Here is a 17,693-nt window from a genome sequence, read left to right as displayed (position 1 = left end):
CTACACTGCGAGATGCAAATGCTTGCCAATCTATTCCATGACACTTAATGGCATGGACGCACAGGTGCCGTTTTTCTTTCGTGCATTGTTTTTAATAAATTTCAGTTGTTAGACAGCACTTATTCTGTGCCCTTTCCTTTCGTGTTGCTGTCATCTTCTGCGCCGATAAAAAGAATGCATTCATTCCAACTTGCCTCGCTTTCTACCTTGCCAAAAAACATTAGGAATGGCAAAGGGTAAAGAGCGATATGTAACATCTAAGTGGGTCGAACAGTGCTGGGTGTGCAGTAACCCATGTGCATACACATGCAACGACCAAACAAACACATATGAAAACCAAGCAATATTTAGTGAGCATAAGTGAAACCAGCTGCTGAGGGGACCTTTATTCATAATCTTCCCGAATGCCCGGGGACAAGGTGGCAGGGGAGCATACTCAGCTGACGCTTATATTCAGGATACATTGATAATACGTTCTCATGCAGACAATTAGAAATGTCTCCTCTGATCAAGAGAATAAAATAAAGCTGACTGTGTAAATGGCATGAAAGGGAAAAAAAATATAAAGAATGAATCTACGCAAGTCACACTAGGTGGCTTGTGCACTTACAATGTTCAATGCCTACTCGTCTTCAAAGATTGTAACAATGCTAACAGATGTGAAAGTAACAATAGGGAAAAAAAAAAACGAAGAGAATGGCAACAACAATGACACAGCAAATTGAAGGCTACTGCCTGCCTGAACCCAGGGAAAGCTAAACAAAGAAAAAGTAAATTTTCCCAAAAATTCAGTTATATAAAACAAAAAAAAAAATCTCACAATCCTTGCTAACTTAGGGCACTCACGCATGAGAAAGCAAAAAAAAATATGAACACACACACACACACACAGGCACACTGATAAAAGAGCAATAGAAAAACAAAAGAAAGAAAAAGCGGGGGACGTCATGACTGCCCGATGTCTGCCACTCCCCAGAGCGGGGCGCTGTCTGTCCCCTCCGCTGCCAATACAATTTTTCTTGAGCAAGACAAGATGGGGTAGACAAGCCAAGACGATGTCCAATAAGTGAATTCATAGGCAGCGAAAAAAAAAAAAAAGTGCACATTGAACACCATCCCCCAAAACGCTACCAGTCCCTAGAGGCGGCCAGCCATATTCTTCTTAGCACACAGGCGACATGTGGCAGCGTGTAGCCAATCCAGAGCGGTTCTCGGAAAAACAATTCAACAATGGATAAGAAAAGAAAAAAAAAAATATGTAGGAGGCGCTTAACACTGTCAGTCACCAGCGGAGCGTGGACATGGTGCTTCAACTTGAGTTGCATGAAGCATGCAGCAAAGTACTGCAAACAGCTTGGAAGACTTCCAAACCAGTAAGACCAATTTCAAGCTTCAACTGAGTGCAGCACTGTGGTTGATGCTACTCACAACTGCATGATGACGACCATGGCCAGCCCAAGCCCTTTTACTTGGGCTGCTTGAAGGAGACTTGCAGCGGTCGGCCCGCATAGCGGAACCCGTTTAAGGCCTCAATGGCCCATACACAGTCCTGGTAGTTGGCCATGGTGACGAAGCCAAAACCCTTAGATAGGCCTGTGGCTGTGTCACGGATGATGTTCACCTTGGTCACCGTGCCATACTGGGCAAAGAGTTGCCAGAGCGACTTTTCGTCCGTATCGGTCCCAATGTTGTAGACGAAGAGCACGTGCCCAGCCGCGTCGGCTGCAGTTGGAGCCGGAGCCATGCCTCCCATTGGGTACTGGTAGGAGCCCGTCAGTGGGTTGTACCGGTAGCGGCCCTGGGCGCCACGCATGGGCCCTCCGCCGCCAGCACCCGGGGGCCCAATCAGCTGACCCTGGGGGCCACGGCCTCCGGGAGGTCGCAGCTTCTTGGAGTTGTCCTCGGCAAACTTGATCAGGAGCGGCTCGGTGGCACCTGGAAGCGTTTGACCCGACAGCGCCGACATAGCAGCCTCTGCATTCTCGCGCAGGTCGTACAGTGCAAAGGCAACCCCCTTGTTGCTCTGTCCTGCGTCGTCCTTGAGCACCCGAAACTGGATGAGTCGACCAAAGTCCGCGAACAACTTCTCGGCTTGCTCAGGGGGGAAGTGCTTGGGGATGCCACGGATGTAGAGATTGGCGTGCTTGATGGTCTCGCCGCCGGGTCGCGCATATGCCACCTTGATCTTCTTGTTCTGCAGCTGCAGGCCGTTCAGTGTCTCGACCGCACGTGCTGCATCGCCGGCTCCCTGATAGTCGACAAAGCCGAAGCCGTAGCTGTAGCCTGTTGCTTTGTGGCGCACAATCTTCGATGACTTAATGGGACCGATGCTGGTGAAAAGGCTGCGGAACTCTTCATCCGTCAGGCCCTGGGGAAGGTAGTTGATGATAAGGTTTGTCTGGCTGTTGCCCCCGTCACCTTCCATGATTTCGTCTTGTTCCAGTGTGCCCGTTGGTTCAGGCCCTCGCTGCTCCCGTTCGGTTTCGTCTGCTGCACTCAGCCGCCTTGCCAGAACTCACGAGACAGCACTGGCTGTGCACTTGGCCCTGAATACCCCCAGTGGTGTGTTGAAGGGAAGAAAAAAAAAATAGCCCTTCCTCCGTGAACACTGTGGCCGGCGTGACGTGGTCAGCAGGGTGGCGAAGTTGACAAACCCAGCGGGAGAACAGGAGGGCCCCAACGTCAGCAACGAGGAGCAGCACCGATGGTGGTTAAAGACGATGGATCCAGGCCGGTAAAAAAATAGTGAGAAAAAAAAGAACAAAAAAAATTACGAAGAAAAAAAAACGGGTAAAAAAAACACTGGCTGCAAAAGAGCAAAAGAAGGTGGGAAGGAAGGGGGTTGGTTATCAGGTGCTTTCTTTGTACCGTCCTCCGCCATCATGTGAAAGCATCAAAAAGCGATGGACACAGAGACTGCAAGAAAAAGAAGTTGGCACAGGAGAGGTGGGCTGTCATAGTGGCATAGCAATTATCATATACAGGGAAAAGAGGCATACACTGCGAAACCTTCAACGCAGGCTGTGAGGCAACTACAGTGCCACGTGAAACGTCCATGTGAAACTGGCACAGCACTAATAAATGGTCACAAAGGATTCACAGGACAAGCTAGTAACTTAATGTCCTATTCTCTAGTGCAAGGCTGAATCATGAGGAACGTACGAACAATTAATGCAAGCACTGCTTTAAAATGCAAACACATGAAATGTAGTCAGTAACCCAATGTACTGACACTCGCTGACAGGCTGGTCCTGCCATTCTAGTGGAGCCACACATTAACAAAGAATGTTGAGGCCTAGTACAACTGGTCACACTAGCAGACGGCAAAGCATTTGAAAACACAACACGGAATTAAAAAAATCACAAGCTCTATACTCCGTTTCTTACAACTTCTCTCACTGCAAGTGTTTGCAATAAAAAAATATATTGTGTCACACAGGGAACATATAGGCACAAGTCCCATAATACAATGTAAAATTAAGCCTCATACTTTTCAGTGTAACAAGTTGACATTTTCAAATTCCCTGAGTTTTCCAGGTTTCCCCTGAGCGACACAAAACTTTATTTTAATGTCAATACAGGCTGACACCACATCGCCCGACGCTGTCACGCTCAAGTAAGCATATTAAAAAACCAACTTAATCCAGTCTGAACAGTAAGGAGTAGTGTTTATTTTATTCAAAATAGAAAACTGAAAGTAGCGAATAGCACAGGTAGCACAGCAAACAAAATATATTCGAAAAAGAAAAATGATAATAAATGATGATAAGCCCACTGTAAATAGTCAGAACATTTTCAAATACGAATAAAAAGAGATGCCTACAGAAGCAAACATTTTCGAAAATGAGCTATTTCTATCAAGTGATAGCAAGACCATTGCTATTAGGCCCAAACTTTGTCACAAGTGCGATTTTCTCAGCAGTTGGAAAGTCAACCTCAACTGTCCTCACATTAATCTAGCCCACGCACAATGCCTCAGTTTTGGGCTTCGCTGTTTTCAATAGTTTATTTTGGTTTGGATGAGGGTCATCTGCATCTTTGCGTCAGCCAACACTCTGCTTTTTAAGCTCAAGCTCCTTCAAAGAAAATGCGGCACAGTTCCTTTCCTGATCGTTCCTCAATGCAATGGTCATTCGTTCCTGTCCTCCTTCTGCCACTCGTTCACCCCACAGATCATTTGAAGCATCCTCTTGGTCAGTTATACAGTCAACATCTTATTTTTCGTACTCCCCAAGGGCCATGAAAACGTCCGAAAAATCAAATCAGGCAGTCCGAAAAAATGAATGCATGTCTTTTACTGCCCTTAAGGGCTCAAGCCCTCACAGGCACGTCCGAAAAAGCTCTGAAGGCCTGCCAGTACACTTATTAGGCATATTGGTGCTCGTACTGCGACAGGAGATGGTGGGTGCATGCGTGTATAATTATGGAATATGTACTGTGTCCCGTGACAATTGCCCCATCCCACGTTTGTTAAGCTTCACCGCAACAGATCACGTAAGCTTCAAAGCGCAAGATCACTGTGCTGACACGAAGCAGCCTTTCGGGAACCGGCATTATGCAACGCGCCATGCTTTCTAAGCTTCGAAGCTAATCGTGAGGATTTCAGGGGCGGAGTCGGTGCCATTACTGACAGCGGCAAATTCTTTCAATAGAAAACACGGCACCGAACTGCAAGAACCTTAATAGCGAACGCCGAAGCAGCTAAGAGTGGTGCCTACGGCTGCCAGCGTATCTACATGCGTTCGTTACGATTAGACAATTCGTTACGATTCCTCTCTGTTACTCGAGCCAGCAGCAGGGCGAGCCATTCCCTTTCAATAAAATGACCGCTAATTTTCCCTGATTGAAGCACGAACTCCCCGAGTTTTCCCAGAGTTTTTCCAGACTATTCAAAATCCCTGAGAATTCCCGGTTTTCCAGGTCGCTAGACACCCCGAACTTTTATGTATGATAATATGACATTTAATATACGGAAGGTATTGGGGATCTGATCCTGTTTACCACCAAATGAGCAGGGCAACGTGTTTCTGCGACCAGCAGGCACGGTGCACACTACCAGAACATATTTCACATCCTGAAAGTAGAGAGGTGCACAAAAGTGTGCCAAACTTGCATTCAGTAATATATGAAGAAATTATTCTGTAGAAAGCACTGTACATCAAAAACTGTGGAGAAAAACTTGCAGACGACTTCTATAGGCATATGCAGTAGGCAACCCACAGTGTTGCCTACTACATATGAAAAATTAGATATTTACACCATTACATTCCTAGTAATCTAGCTTCCTTGTTGTGAATGCAATAGTATGGCGTAAAAGATGAAACCACATTCTCTGCATTGTCATAATCAGGTGGAGCCAACAGGCAATGAAACAGAAAAGCTTTGGGTAAATTACCTGTTTTTAACTGAAATGTACAAATGGTAATTAAAGGGAAATGAAAGTGGTCAAAAAATTAAAAAAAGAACTGCCTACAGCCAAGATCATAATCCGCATCTTTGCATTACTTGTGCGATGTTCTCCCCGACTCAGCTACCACGGCACCACTATTTCATGGCATACACTTAAAGCTCACTCCAATATTTGGAAACTTGCTGAAAATGCAGCTGTCGTTAGAGTACTAGTAATAAACATCTTCATGTCAAGGAAAAGGAACAAAACTCGAATGAAGTTAAGAGACTGCATTTGTGAGTTTTCTGTGGTTCACGCTACAATAATGCCTAGCATTAAAAAAAAAATTCCCAAATTTCACGTGCCAGAATCGCAATCCGATTATAAAGCCCGCTGTAGTGGGGGGGGGGGGGGGACTCTGGATTAATTTTGACCACCTGGGGTTCTTTAACGTGCACCTAAATCTAAGCACACAAGCATGCTTGCATCCTGCACTAATGGAAATGTGGCCGCCACAGCCGGGATCGAAAACATGACCTTGATCTCGGCAGTGCAATGCTGCTGCCACTTAGCTACCCCAGCAGGTTCCTTAACAAACAGTCATTTTAAAGATAATTGCATCAAATGCTTGCTTTGCACTGTACAGAAGTGTTGGTGAAGCACCGTTACGATAAACAAGTATGCAATCACTCGCATTCAGCCATTAAGAACAGTGCACCATTGAAAACATCCAGTTTCTTAGCATCAAATTTAGAGCGGTGGAAAAACCATTAGGTGCAGGCAAAAATATGATTAGGCGCAGTGTCCCGACTATGTCTGTACACTAGATATGGTAGAAATTTTAACTGAAATAGTCAATAAATATACCGCAGTCCGCTTTCTGCACACAGCGAGGCACTGGTGCTAGAAATCACCAAACTAGTTTCATCAAGTTTCAACAGAATTGCCTTCCCCGTGCATGCATTGTGCTGTAACGCCGCTTCTGCGATTCCGGCTTGCAACAGGCATTGCACGTTCAGCACAATTAAAACAAGTAAGAACAAAGAAGTTTATGAAATTAGAACATGTAAACAAGACCATTCTAGGATGTGCACAATTAAAAGGAAGTCACAGCTGCAATGCCCACAAGTTTCTTCTAGTTGCACAATCTCTGCAGCGTAACTGTGCTGTGGAACATGTAAAAGCTGAACAAATTACAAATACAGGAACTGCTTTTTTTCGATTGCTCAGGGGTGCAAAGGTAGTTTCCCACTCAGAAGTACAAATACTATAATATAGTTTTAAAGTGGCACAATTACTAACTGTGCTAAACAATGTGCGACTAGACATTTTCCGAGGCTTCTTCCTTGATGCCAGCTTGGTGCCATTCAGATTAAAAAAATACCGCACTGCAGAACAGCACAGACAAAAAAGACTGTACGACTGTGCATTGGAAGATCCGCCGGAGAGAAATGCAACAAAAGTGCAAAGACAGCTAATGCAGAAATGACAGCATCAGCTATATCCATGGCTACAACCGCTCCATTGACTTTCAGGATGACGATGCTGCCGAAGCGCTCTAGGTTTTGGTTTTAGTTTTACTATTGAGACAGCATCACTGAAAGGAGATTAATTGGGGCAGGCTTGACACAATTTTCTGCTAAAATGTAGTTTCGGAGCAGGATGACATAAAGGTAGGCTTTGGTACAATTTGGCATAGCTGCTCCACCATTGAATGGCAGCATGCAAACTGCCTTCAGAGAGGAACACGTTGCTGGGCTAAACTGGTGCACAATGGTAAAACATTTTTTGCGACAGACGACTACTGATAGGAGTGTACATACAGACAGGATAGGAACTGTCGCATCTACAAGTGCCTTTTGTGCTCGTCTGTTTTGCACAAGAACCTAGTTATATACTGTAGTAAGAGTGAAAGCATCCGCAGTGGAGGGAATGGCCAAGAGCATTTTGTAGCAGGAAAAAGGACGATTTGGAGCAGAATTTGTAGCAGTTAACAATGATAATTCTGATTGGTTACCTACCCGACTTTATTTCTGTGCGTAAAAAATGGTTCCAAGTACCAGTGCACGATTGTGAGAATTCTTAAGGAAGATAACCAAGCAGCCATAGTGAGTCAGCCAGCACGCTCAAATATGACGGTACTGTGCGTTCCCACGCAGTAAAGCATGGCACACAACACTTATGGCAATACGGTCACAGGGTATGCAGGATGACCATTTTAACAGTTTTGTTGTAGGCCTAGAGACGTCTAGCAAGTAAAATAGCAGAGCGACAAACGTGCTGTGTCACAAGCATAGATAAAGGCAACATAGCAAATTAGCTAATAACATGCAAGAAGGTAAGTTTCAGTTTGCCGAGTGCACTATGGCACAACTGATGTGCCAAATACACAAAGTCGCCGCCATTGGATGAGGAACATCTCTCCCACTAAGGCTCCACTGCCAATACGAAGTGTGAATACAGGCCTCTTCCTCTCTCACACCAACAAGCATAATGGGCCAAGCACTCACTATCAGGCCCGACAGAACATCCTCCTAAACTACATACAACCCGCGAATATGGCTATAAAGGTCTTCAGAATGGCACCGCCCTTCAGTGGACAGGACAGTAGCGACACCAGAATGTTGCTAAGTCGCTGCCTGTTTTTGACGCAGCTTTTCGGATGCTTCCATGAATTTTTCTGCACCGGTACTGCCTTATCGTCCATGCTGCCTTTTCTACAACATGTGGACGCTCTAAATAGTGTGCCTATGGACTGCCGAGTCACTCCTGTTGGTGATAGCCCTGGCATGCCCCGTGGCTTTCCTGACGGGGCTTCCTGTGTCCATCGTGTCATACTAATGTCGTCGTTCGGCCAATCACCGATAACCTGCGGTCAGCAACGTCTAGACCAGATGCTATAAAGGTCTTCGAAACGGCCCCTTCCTTCTGTGGGCAGAACAGCAGTGACGCCGGACTGTTTCTTAAATTGCTGCCTATTTTTCATGCAGGTATTCCAGTATGCCTATAGCTATCGTTCCGATGACCACTTTTTGATGCTGGTGTTCTGCCTGAACAGCCTTGTTGCTTGCTGCTTTTGTATTTTGCACTGTTCCGATAGCCTTCTCTTGAATGGTGACGCTGAATTTAACAACGAATCTAGAGGGGTGCCTTCAGCAATTATATCAAAGACAAGCGAGGCTAATACCATTGCTACAAGTAGCAGTCACTGCTCAACTAGTTCCCCCCTCCAGAGATGGCCAATCTTCTCACACAGTTGTTGGCTGGTCAGAAACAGATTGCAAGTTACAGTGCCAACGTCAAAGAATCTTTTCATTTCACTTCTGAAATGTGTATATTTGCTCAAACTTTCTACAGCTGCTGTTGATTGTAGTACAATTTGTGACAAGCTTAACTTTAAACTGCCTCACTTAGGGAATTGGTCACTAAACTTGCATCAAAATCCAATTATTTATAAAAAGTTCACGCTTGAACAATATCTTTTTGCATGATTTACCAGAAACCTGCGATGAAAATACTGACTCATTAATGCATACTGTGCCCCAGATGCTAACAGAGCACCTTCAGATAGAGTGTCCAGATGTTGAGTGCTGTCATCGTGTAGGCACCAACCAGAACTGCTGCAGTTTCCTTTATATCAGATGGCACGGCTATTTCAGACGCTACTGAAATAGGTAATGTTTTTAATGTCTACATCCAATCAGTGTTCACACATGACAACTCTCTCCCACTGCTCACAAGTACTAATCCTGAGCTCTTTATACAGCTATGTGGTAATCAACAAAAACAGCATCTTGAACTTGATTCTCAATTTAGACACAAAAAAGTGCACTGACCCTGACAGAATTCTGAACAGCTTTCTGGTCCACCACTCTGTCTGGTGTTCACATTATTTGGCAGCCATTTTTCATTTGTGAAAAACGGCTGCCAAATAATGATTGACTTGATTTTAGGCATCGTCCCTCAGTCCTTGAAGCTAGCCAAGGTCCTGCCTCTCCATAAATCTCGTGTTGCTTTATATCATTTGCCCCCCCCCCCCCAATTCCGGTAAACTACTGGTATATATCATACACAAGCATATAAAAGATGCATCAAATAACCTTGCCTCTCACAAACAAGATGGATTTAGTCGTAGTTTCAGCACAACTCAACTGGTGGAATTTGCACATGACATTACAAGCTATTTTGATATTGGCAAACAAACTGATGTGTTATTTGTACTTTTCTAAAGTTTTCAACACCATTATACATAACAAGCTACTAAGTATACTAAATGTAATATTTAATCCTCGACTGACCAACTGGATAGCTAGCTTTCTTAATTCTCGCTCTCAATTTGGTTCCTTTCATTACACTTTGTCCTCGGCTGCAAATGTAACATCAAGTGTTCCACAGGGCTCTGTTCTGGGACCCTTGCTATTTTTAATATTTATAAATTACCTTCCCAGCAATATTAAGTTAAAAGTCCGTTTTTATTGTGTCCTATACCGGATAATTTATTCTCCTAGTCATCACACCTTACTTCAGGATTCCTTCACCAAATATTGCATCTTGTGTACAGATTGGCAGATGCACATTAACTTTTAGAAAACCATAGTAGTATCATTTATGAACAGCCATTTTTTTTTTTCACAGTAACATTCAAGAATACAACAGTTCCTCAGGAACAGGTGTACAAATAAATACCTTGGAATTATCTTCACACACAACATGCAGTGGTCACAGCATATTGATCACATTATATCTGAAGCACTAAAAGAGGTTACTTAAGAAGAATGTTATATAAATTGACAAGAAAAAAAAAGAAAGCCATAAACTGCTGAAACAAAGCACTTATTTGCCTTGTATTAGAGCACGCTTCATGCATCTGGAACCCCTATAAAGTGTGCGACATTTAACGAAACTGATTCTGTGAGAGTTGTTGAATGCTGGAACAAGTTGTTCAGTTCTGTTCATGAATTGGCACTGTCAGGTTTTGTAAAAGCATTTGTGTGATATCTTCACAGTCTTTCTTTTTTAAAAGATGTTCTACCTTTTTGTCTGTTTCTTGTGTTTGTTGTACTCCACTCCTGCAATAGCCCTGAATAGGGCTGCAGTATTTGAAAATAAAGGAATTTGCACTTTTATAGAAGTACCGAGTGTAAAAAAAAGTCTGAAATATAAATCTGGTTCCTGGTTCTTTTGTAAGTCAGATCACACACAAAAAAATTACGGCGTTATTGGCATCAATACTAGCCATGGTGATGCACTTGCCGAGTGAAAGCAGTAGCTTTGTTAATTGTTTTGCCTCATTGCAGCAGGCAGCTGTTTCTTTTTACTGCAATTTTTATGCTCACGAAGCCATGGCTGTCGGGTCAGGGAGCGCGCAGAAGCCTCCCCGTACTTGATTACTGCATTCGATCAGCCTTTCTTTGCAAGCAAGGTGATCTAGTGAACATTCAACTGGCACTGGAGCCTCCACATGCTTTGCTCAGTTCCTGTACAGTGCTGCACAGTAATGTGAAGTGTGGCACAGCATTGCACAGTAATAAATAAGGGCATTTGTGCAGGCAGTGTTCAAAATGTAAGAAATTAGACAGTCAAGCTTCGATCGAATGTCAATATGAAATCGACTGTGTGCTCTTTTGTGAGTGAAAACCCGACACGACAGGAAGGATTCCTCGTAATAATTTGTACATAGTCTGTTGAAGTTCTGATGGTTAAAAGCAATCCACGATGGGGAAAATAAAGTTGCACTTGACGACAGTCAAATAATTCATAAAATATTGCGCACTCATGGGCATCTACCGTTGTCCGAGACATTGTTAAAAGACGTTAAATATGTTGGGCCGTAAAATTGACAACTCAAGAGAAGCTTCTGTGCCATCACTGCTGCTGGTAATTCAAAGTTATGTTGTTGAGTCGACCAAAGTGCAAACTTGGTGCTTTTTTTTTTAATTGCAGTCCTAGAAGCACTGCAGGTTATTTTTGACGATACCTCCAGTCAAAGTTATATTTTTCTCAGACTCCCCAGCCTACCAAGAATGGACAAATTTTACAAAACGCTCGGCTGTCACTTCAGATGGTGCACAATGTTGCAGGGAGAATAATTCCAAATGTTTAGCAACGCATAGAATAACTTGATCAAACTGATTGATTTCTATAGGTGTGGCAACGTTAAATGTTCTAAAATTAAATGGAACACCATACAGTTGCCTTCGCTGCCTTTCTATGCAACATGCAATCTCATGCAGCGATTTGGATTATGCACCACGCTGTTGTTCATAAGCCATGCCAATGTGCAAACCACAGTTTATGAGTGCAAACTGACTGCGTTTTTCACTGCTCAATCTGGAGCGGCCGCCGAAATCCTCGAGCGAGCGCTCGGGTTTCACAAATTTGAATCGGCCAGCGGAGCGCAAAAACGCTCCGCGGCGGATCACACAGGAAGTCTGCGTACATGTCGCACGAACCGGTTCCGAAAACCATGCCCGACTTCCGTTCTGTACGTTTCCACGGCAACCAAACTCACCGTCCCCCGTGTGTAATTTGACTGTGGCAGTCGCATAGTCCACCATTTCCATGTCGCGCCCGCAAGGCTTGTGCATGGACAACGTGCATAGAAGGCTTTGTACAGCACCTGCATCACTTCGTAATCGCTGTCGTCCGAGCTCTCATCGCTAAACGCGAGCGCTGCGGCAGCATCGAACGCAGCCATTTTGCGAAGCAACACAATGTTGTGCGTACCAACTGGGTACCGATTTCGCTTGAAGACGGAAGTGACGCGAGCTGTTTCCGCCCGAATCCACGCCTCGGCAGCGGAGCAAGTGAGAGCGATCCAGTGTGGAACGAGTTGATCCGAAACGACCAGTGGAACGCGCGAACCCACTCCAGATCGACCAGTGAAATTCGGATTCGTTGCCGCGGAGCAAGAAATCCTGCTCCGAATCGACCAGTGAAAAACGCCATGAGATGTTGATGCTGTGATAACACAAGCTTGAGGGCTGAATCTCGCGTTTAAGTATCCGAAGAGACGCGTGTAGCCATGAAAGCTATGATGAGTCTGGATCTTTCAAGGTGCTACAGGCAAAGCGGCAGTACACATGCCCTCAACGTGTGCGGTTTGGGTGCTACATAGCTGTACACCCCACAAGGGAAGTAACAATGAAGTCACACGAGTCTCAGGTCATTTCTGGGACTTGGAAAACATGGGCATTAGTGGTGACTGCGGTCCACCCTAGAAATCAACTATGGTGAGTTCAAGTCCACTATTGCAACAGTAAAAGGTGCAAGTTTCTTTGCTTTAGAAGCTTGAAGAGGAGGCCACTCCCAGAGACAAATGCCACGAAGCTTTCAGGTGACTAAATGCTATCGTACTAGGGCAGCTGAGGAAGAAAGGGGTTGCTCGTGAAATACAGTAAGGCTGCATGACTGCACTTTGTTGGCGGACATGCTGAAGTGGTTGCCAAGAGTGAAGTGTTATCTGACCAACAAAGACACATTTACTACATTCTGCATCGAGAAGTGCTGAAGGAAGTTAGGGTCCCAACACAAGATTTTATTGTGTTTGACGCTTCGTCTCCTGCGCCAGACCATCTGTCATTCATTGAACGCGTGTCTTGAGACGGGCGTAAACTTAAAATCTGGACGTCGTTGAGCTACTGTAGAGTCTTCAATGATACCGTAGACAATAGCACTAACATCCAAAAGGCACTTACTCAAATTTATATAACAGAGAAAGATAGCAATGCCTTTTGGCTCTCAAGTGATATCGTTATTTCGCTCTTCTCCGCACTTCTTGGTTTGTTTCTGGCCGTTTAGTGGCACACTAGATGTCACTAGCTCTCACTTGAAATTAATGAATAAATATGTACAATGGTCAGGTTTGAATCGAGGACCGTCACCACATAAGTTCAAACTATTAAACCACGACCACATGTGCTCCCCCCCCCCAAGGTATAATAAACCCATGCAAGCCAGTGCTTAGGATGCTTGGCACATTGCATAGTAAGAATTAGAAAAAGTGAGCACACATCTTTTAGCTGACTATGAAAAGCGAAATTACGGGTCATGTTCATCCCTAAAATTCACTAAGCATCTCTCATCGTACTGTGGCACATCTCTACAGGGTTAAGCATGTGCGATTAAACACAATAAAATGCTGAACAAAAGCACAACACACTGCCTTTTCTACAAGGTCCACCATGGCAGCAGTGGGATATGTTTGTCACTGAAATTTGCAGCATGTCTCCTTTAATGCGCAAGCTATCGCTTACAAAGCTATCAACCCAAGGTTGTTTCTGCCGAGATATTTTAAGTACATTTAGACCTGCCCCCTGGAAGCACTTCATAAAGGTTGTAAATACGGTGAATGTCTGAGCTGTTCCATTCCTGTGACACATTTCTGCAACCAACAGCCACAACGCACCCCTAGTACTCGCAACCAAGCATGACATATTACACCGCACAGTGCAAGCACAACAGTGCACACTTATGTAACCTTGCGTCTACAAATCACGACACAACTGATTGGTCCATAGTAAGTGCCGCAGATCAAGAAACGCACGGAGTGAGAATTACCCATGACTGTACTACTATACTGCTTCTGCAGCATAGCCTGCCAAGTCTGTATAGCCCACATAGCCTGCAATGGAGTATGGTATCCACAAGTCTACATACATACACTATGTCAGGGTATCAAATACAACACCAAGCATGTGACAGCATTCAACACATGCATAATTACTCAAGTGTACATCCCGCACCAATACAAATGGGGATGCTTGATGTTCAAAGATTCGATCAGTGGCAAGTCAGAAAGGACCTCAACTCACTATTTGCTACATCCCTCAAGTTGAATCCCACATGAATTTTTTTTCAAAGTGGTAATCAAGCAATTACCAGCATTAAATGCAAATCTGGTATTTCCTTTCATATTAGCCTACAGTGTACACTTTCTGAAACTTGCATTACATCAGCTTGCATCACAAACGTGAACCACCATCGCTGCCTCCATCCCCGCGTGTGGAGTCCCTTGAGCTCGGCAATGTCTATCAAGAATTGCAGCAGCTTGTCAGCGATGCTATGTTTACAAAGCCCGCGAAATGAAATAGCGGTTGCGACATAACACTCATTAAGTGATGTGTCAGTGCTCCCGGGCACACCTGCCTAATATCGTTGTGCCTGAGCACACTTGAGTGCATGGCTTTGGAGTTCGGGGTGCGGTAACACAAGGTGCCCATTGCTTAGCTAGACATCAGTCAAGCTGAATTGATGCTTAACAATCATGAGCAATGTGGGAGAGAACTAGTTTTTTAAGCAATGATTAACGTAAAGTGTGGATCTGAAGCTCAGATGTTAACATGTAAGTAGCTCTTAATTATTGGGTTGTTTGTTCCAGAACCATGATCTGATTATGAAACACGCTGTAGTGGAGGACTCCGGGAATTTGGACCACATGAGGTTCTTTAAAGGGACACTAAAGTGAAAAATGATTTGTTCTGCATCAGCAAATTACCGTTCTACAACACCAAAAACAGCACTCTTACAACGATAAGACGTTTGGCAAGCTAGAAAAAGCGCAAGAACGAAATACGGGTGGCGACGCCTACTTAAGTTCCCGAACCTGGGGGTTGTGACGTCTTGGATTTTGAGGGCATCTTCTAGGGCCTCCTAATTATATATAGCGGTACAGATTGACTATAATGTGTTCTAAAGGAACCAAATATTAAACATGGCAAGTTTCGGGAACCTTTATTCAGCCAACGTGGCCCAAACGCGAAAACATACTTTGGAATCCCTGACATCACACTGACGTACCGGCGCTGGGGTTTCGGCGCGAAATTCAAATACTGATACTTGGACCTTCATTTTCTCATCTAATAATCAAACTATTGTTTTGAAATAACTGCCTGCAGGGTTCTCAAACAATGCTTCATTAGTATAAACCGATCTACTGTTTCGCTTTAGTGTCCCTTTAAAGTTCACCTAAATCTATGTACACAGGTGTCTTCGCATTTTGTCCCCATCAAAATGCAACCTCCGTGGCCAGGATTCGATCCTGTGACCTCGTGCTTAGCAGCCCAACACCAAGTAGCTCTTTCACTTAGAATTTAGTTGCACTGAAAGCTTTTATATCGATATGTGTTTAGCTACTACAGCCTCTTGAAGACAATTAAGGTGTGCCATTTTATATTGCTTGACGGTGTACTTCCTAACATTCCCTTGCTAATGGCTACAGAAACCTGCATGACTGCCAGTACCGAAATTCCTGCTATGTTTGTTTGCACAAATTTCTGAAGTTCATCTTTACTGGCACACTCAGCGACAGGACATGACAGGCAGCATGGAAGTATGTTGGAAAATGGTGGCACCACACAACAAGGAAGGCAAAGTTACTCAACAGCCCCAAACAGCAATGGGGGAAAAAGACGCTGCCTGTCCATCTAGGCTGAATGTGCCAGCAAACAAACATGAGACACTCCTCGCACAATTTGCCAACCATGACAGCCCAATAAGCACTCTCCCTCAGCAAAGCCTCCCAGTGAGTCCTCTTCCACACGGAATTCATTTCACACATCACAGAGCTTTGGCCATGCAGTTGCCAAATCAATGTGTGTTCCAACCCGACTTACTGAATCTGGATGCAAGCTATAACACTAACACAAAAGAAGCTACCTTTTCGGGAAAGAGCGAATGCAATTTTGATTTCACCTTCATGACCAATGGACCGAAATATTGAGCTAGCAAGTAAAGCCATTACCAAAGTAACACACTAGCCATTTGAACTGACGCTGTTGGCTAGACATAAAATGTTGAACTGTTATGACAAAGGATGCTTTCACCTTCATTTGAAATTTGGACTAAGGAAAATTTAGTGATGAACCCGCAGTTGTGCAATAGGACTCTTTTGGTAGGCAAAAATATTAAAAGTTCCTAAAAAGTTACAGAATGAAATGAATATAGAAAAAAATGTCTTACAAAAAGACGCCCTCAATGTGCGTTACTAGAAGAGCAAAAAAAAAAAAAGATACACGTTATACATCAGTGAAATCGCACAGCACAAGAAAAACACTTCATTACAACAAACACGAGATCAAGATCTGCAAGGCAGCCGCACAAGAGGTTGGCTTCGCTGCTTCGAATGAGATCAGGACAAAAAGAAAGAAAAAAAAAAAACACGAGCCGAACGGCGGGAAGTACAGAAAAACAAACGTGGTCCCGAACGTTTCCCGAAAAAGCGTGAAAGGCTAATGGCACCGCACCGGCGCATGCGCTTTAGGCACCTGGCTAGGGGTGATCGAATAAAGCGCGGGGGGCTCAACCTTCAACGCCGGACGGGCAGGCCAGCGTCATTTCAGGTACGAACGCGCCAAGGAACATTCATTAACAGCGAACATCGCACATACGAACACGCCTGCATCTTCATACCGCGGCCCCACCCAAGCTAATCTAGAATGAGAAGGAGAAATAAACAAAAAACTCCGGAGTAGCGGTTAGCGCGCAAGAACCGGCATTCGCAAGCGCGCATAGCACACGGTAGGCCAGAAGCCAGGCGTGTTCAATGAACGGATGCCGGCCGGAAGCTCGCGTATCATTCGACGACGCGGCGTAAACCCCTTAGTTTTCGAAAGGTAGGTTAGCATTAGCGAGTAGAAGAAAGACTTTCGTGCGCGCCGTTTGTTGCTACCTCGACAAAACAAGTCGTCGCCGCGTGAAAGAAAAAAAAAATACGTATAACAAGATTAACAACTCCCGCCGACGCTGCCGCCACCATAAACGTTAGGCCTAACGTGGTCAGCGTGCATTGGCGCCGACTCGGCTTTCAACTGGAATCGATAGTCCGAGCACCGGACACGAACCGGAATCTCTCGTGCCGGCGCGAGTAGGCACTGTACGCGCTGTACATGCAGGGAAATTCGGGCAAAACGTGCACATTCGGGAAAAAAAGAAAAAAATCGGTTACTCACAAAGACAGAAATTCACGTCATAGACGCTGCTGCATGAATTTTTGGAAGGCGACCACTGGCCACCTGCCGGCGCAAAGGACAACCACGTTGATCGATAAAGTCCGCATTATGGAGAAATGGCGCGCGTTTATTGTCAGTTTCGGAATTCACACACTTCTTGTACTTCTCTAGTTAGTAGCTGTTGTACTGTTGTGTTCAGAAAAAACTACAGGGACCAAGCGTTTGAACGTGAGCACGTAGAAGTTCAGAGTGGCCTGAAAACTTCATCTTAGCACTTCGAAAAGTTTTCACCTAAAAGTGTGGTCAAAACTGCAGCAACAAAACAGCAAAAGGTAAGCAAAATTACTTTGACGTAG

At 44.5% G+C, this 17,693-nt stretch overlaps 1 pseudogene; it reads right to left on the bottom strand.

Moving 5' to 3' along the window:
- Positions 1-361: 361 nt before the first annotated feature.
- On the bottom strand, positions 362-17,455 carry LOC142557098 (ELAV-like protein 1-B pseudogene; annotated as a pseudogene).
- Between the last annotated feature and the right edge of the window lie 238 nt (positions 17,456-17,693).

Source organism: Dermacentor variabilis, chromosome 9 (genome assembly GCF_050947875.1).
Source record: "Dermacentor variabilis isolate Ectoservices chromosome 9, ASM5094787v1, whole genome shotgun sequence".
Taxonomy (NCBI): domain Eukaryota; kingdom Metazoa; phylum Arthropoda; class Arachnida; order Ixodida; family Ixodidae; genus Dermacentor; species Dermacentor variabilis.
The sequence above is the reverse complement of the archived record's forward strand: the minus strand, read 5'-3'. Positions and strand labels throughout refer to the sequence as shown.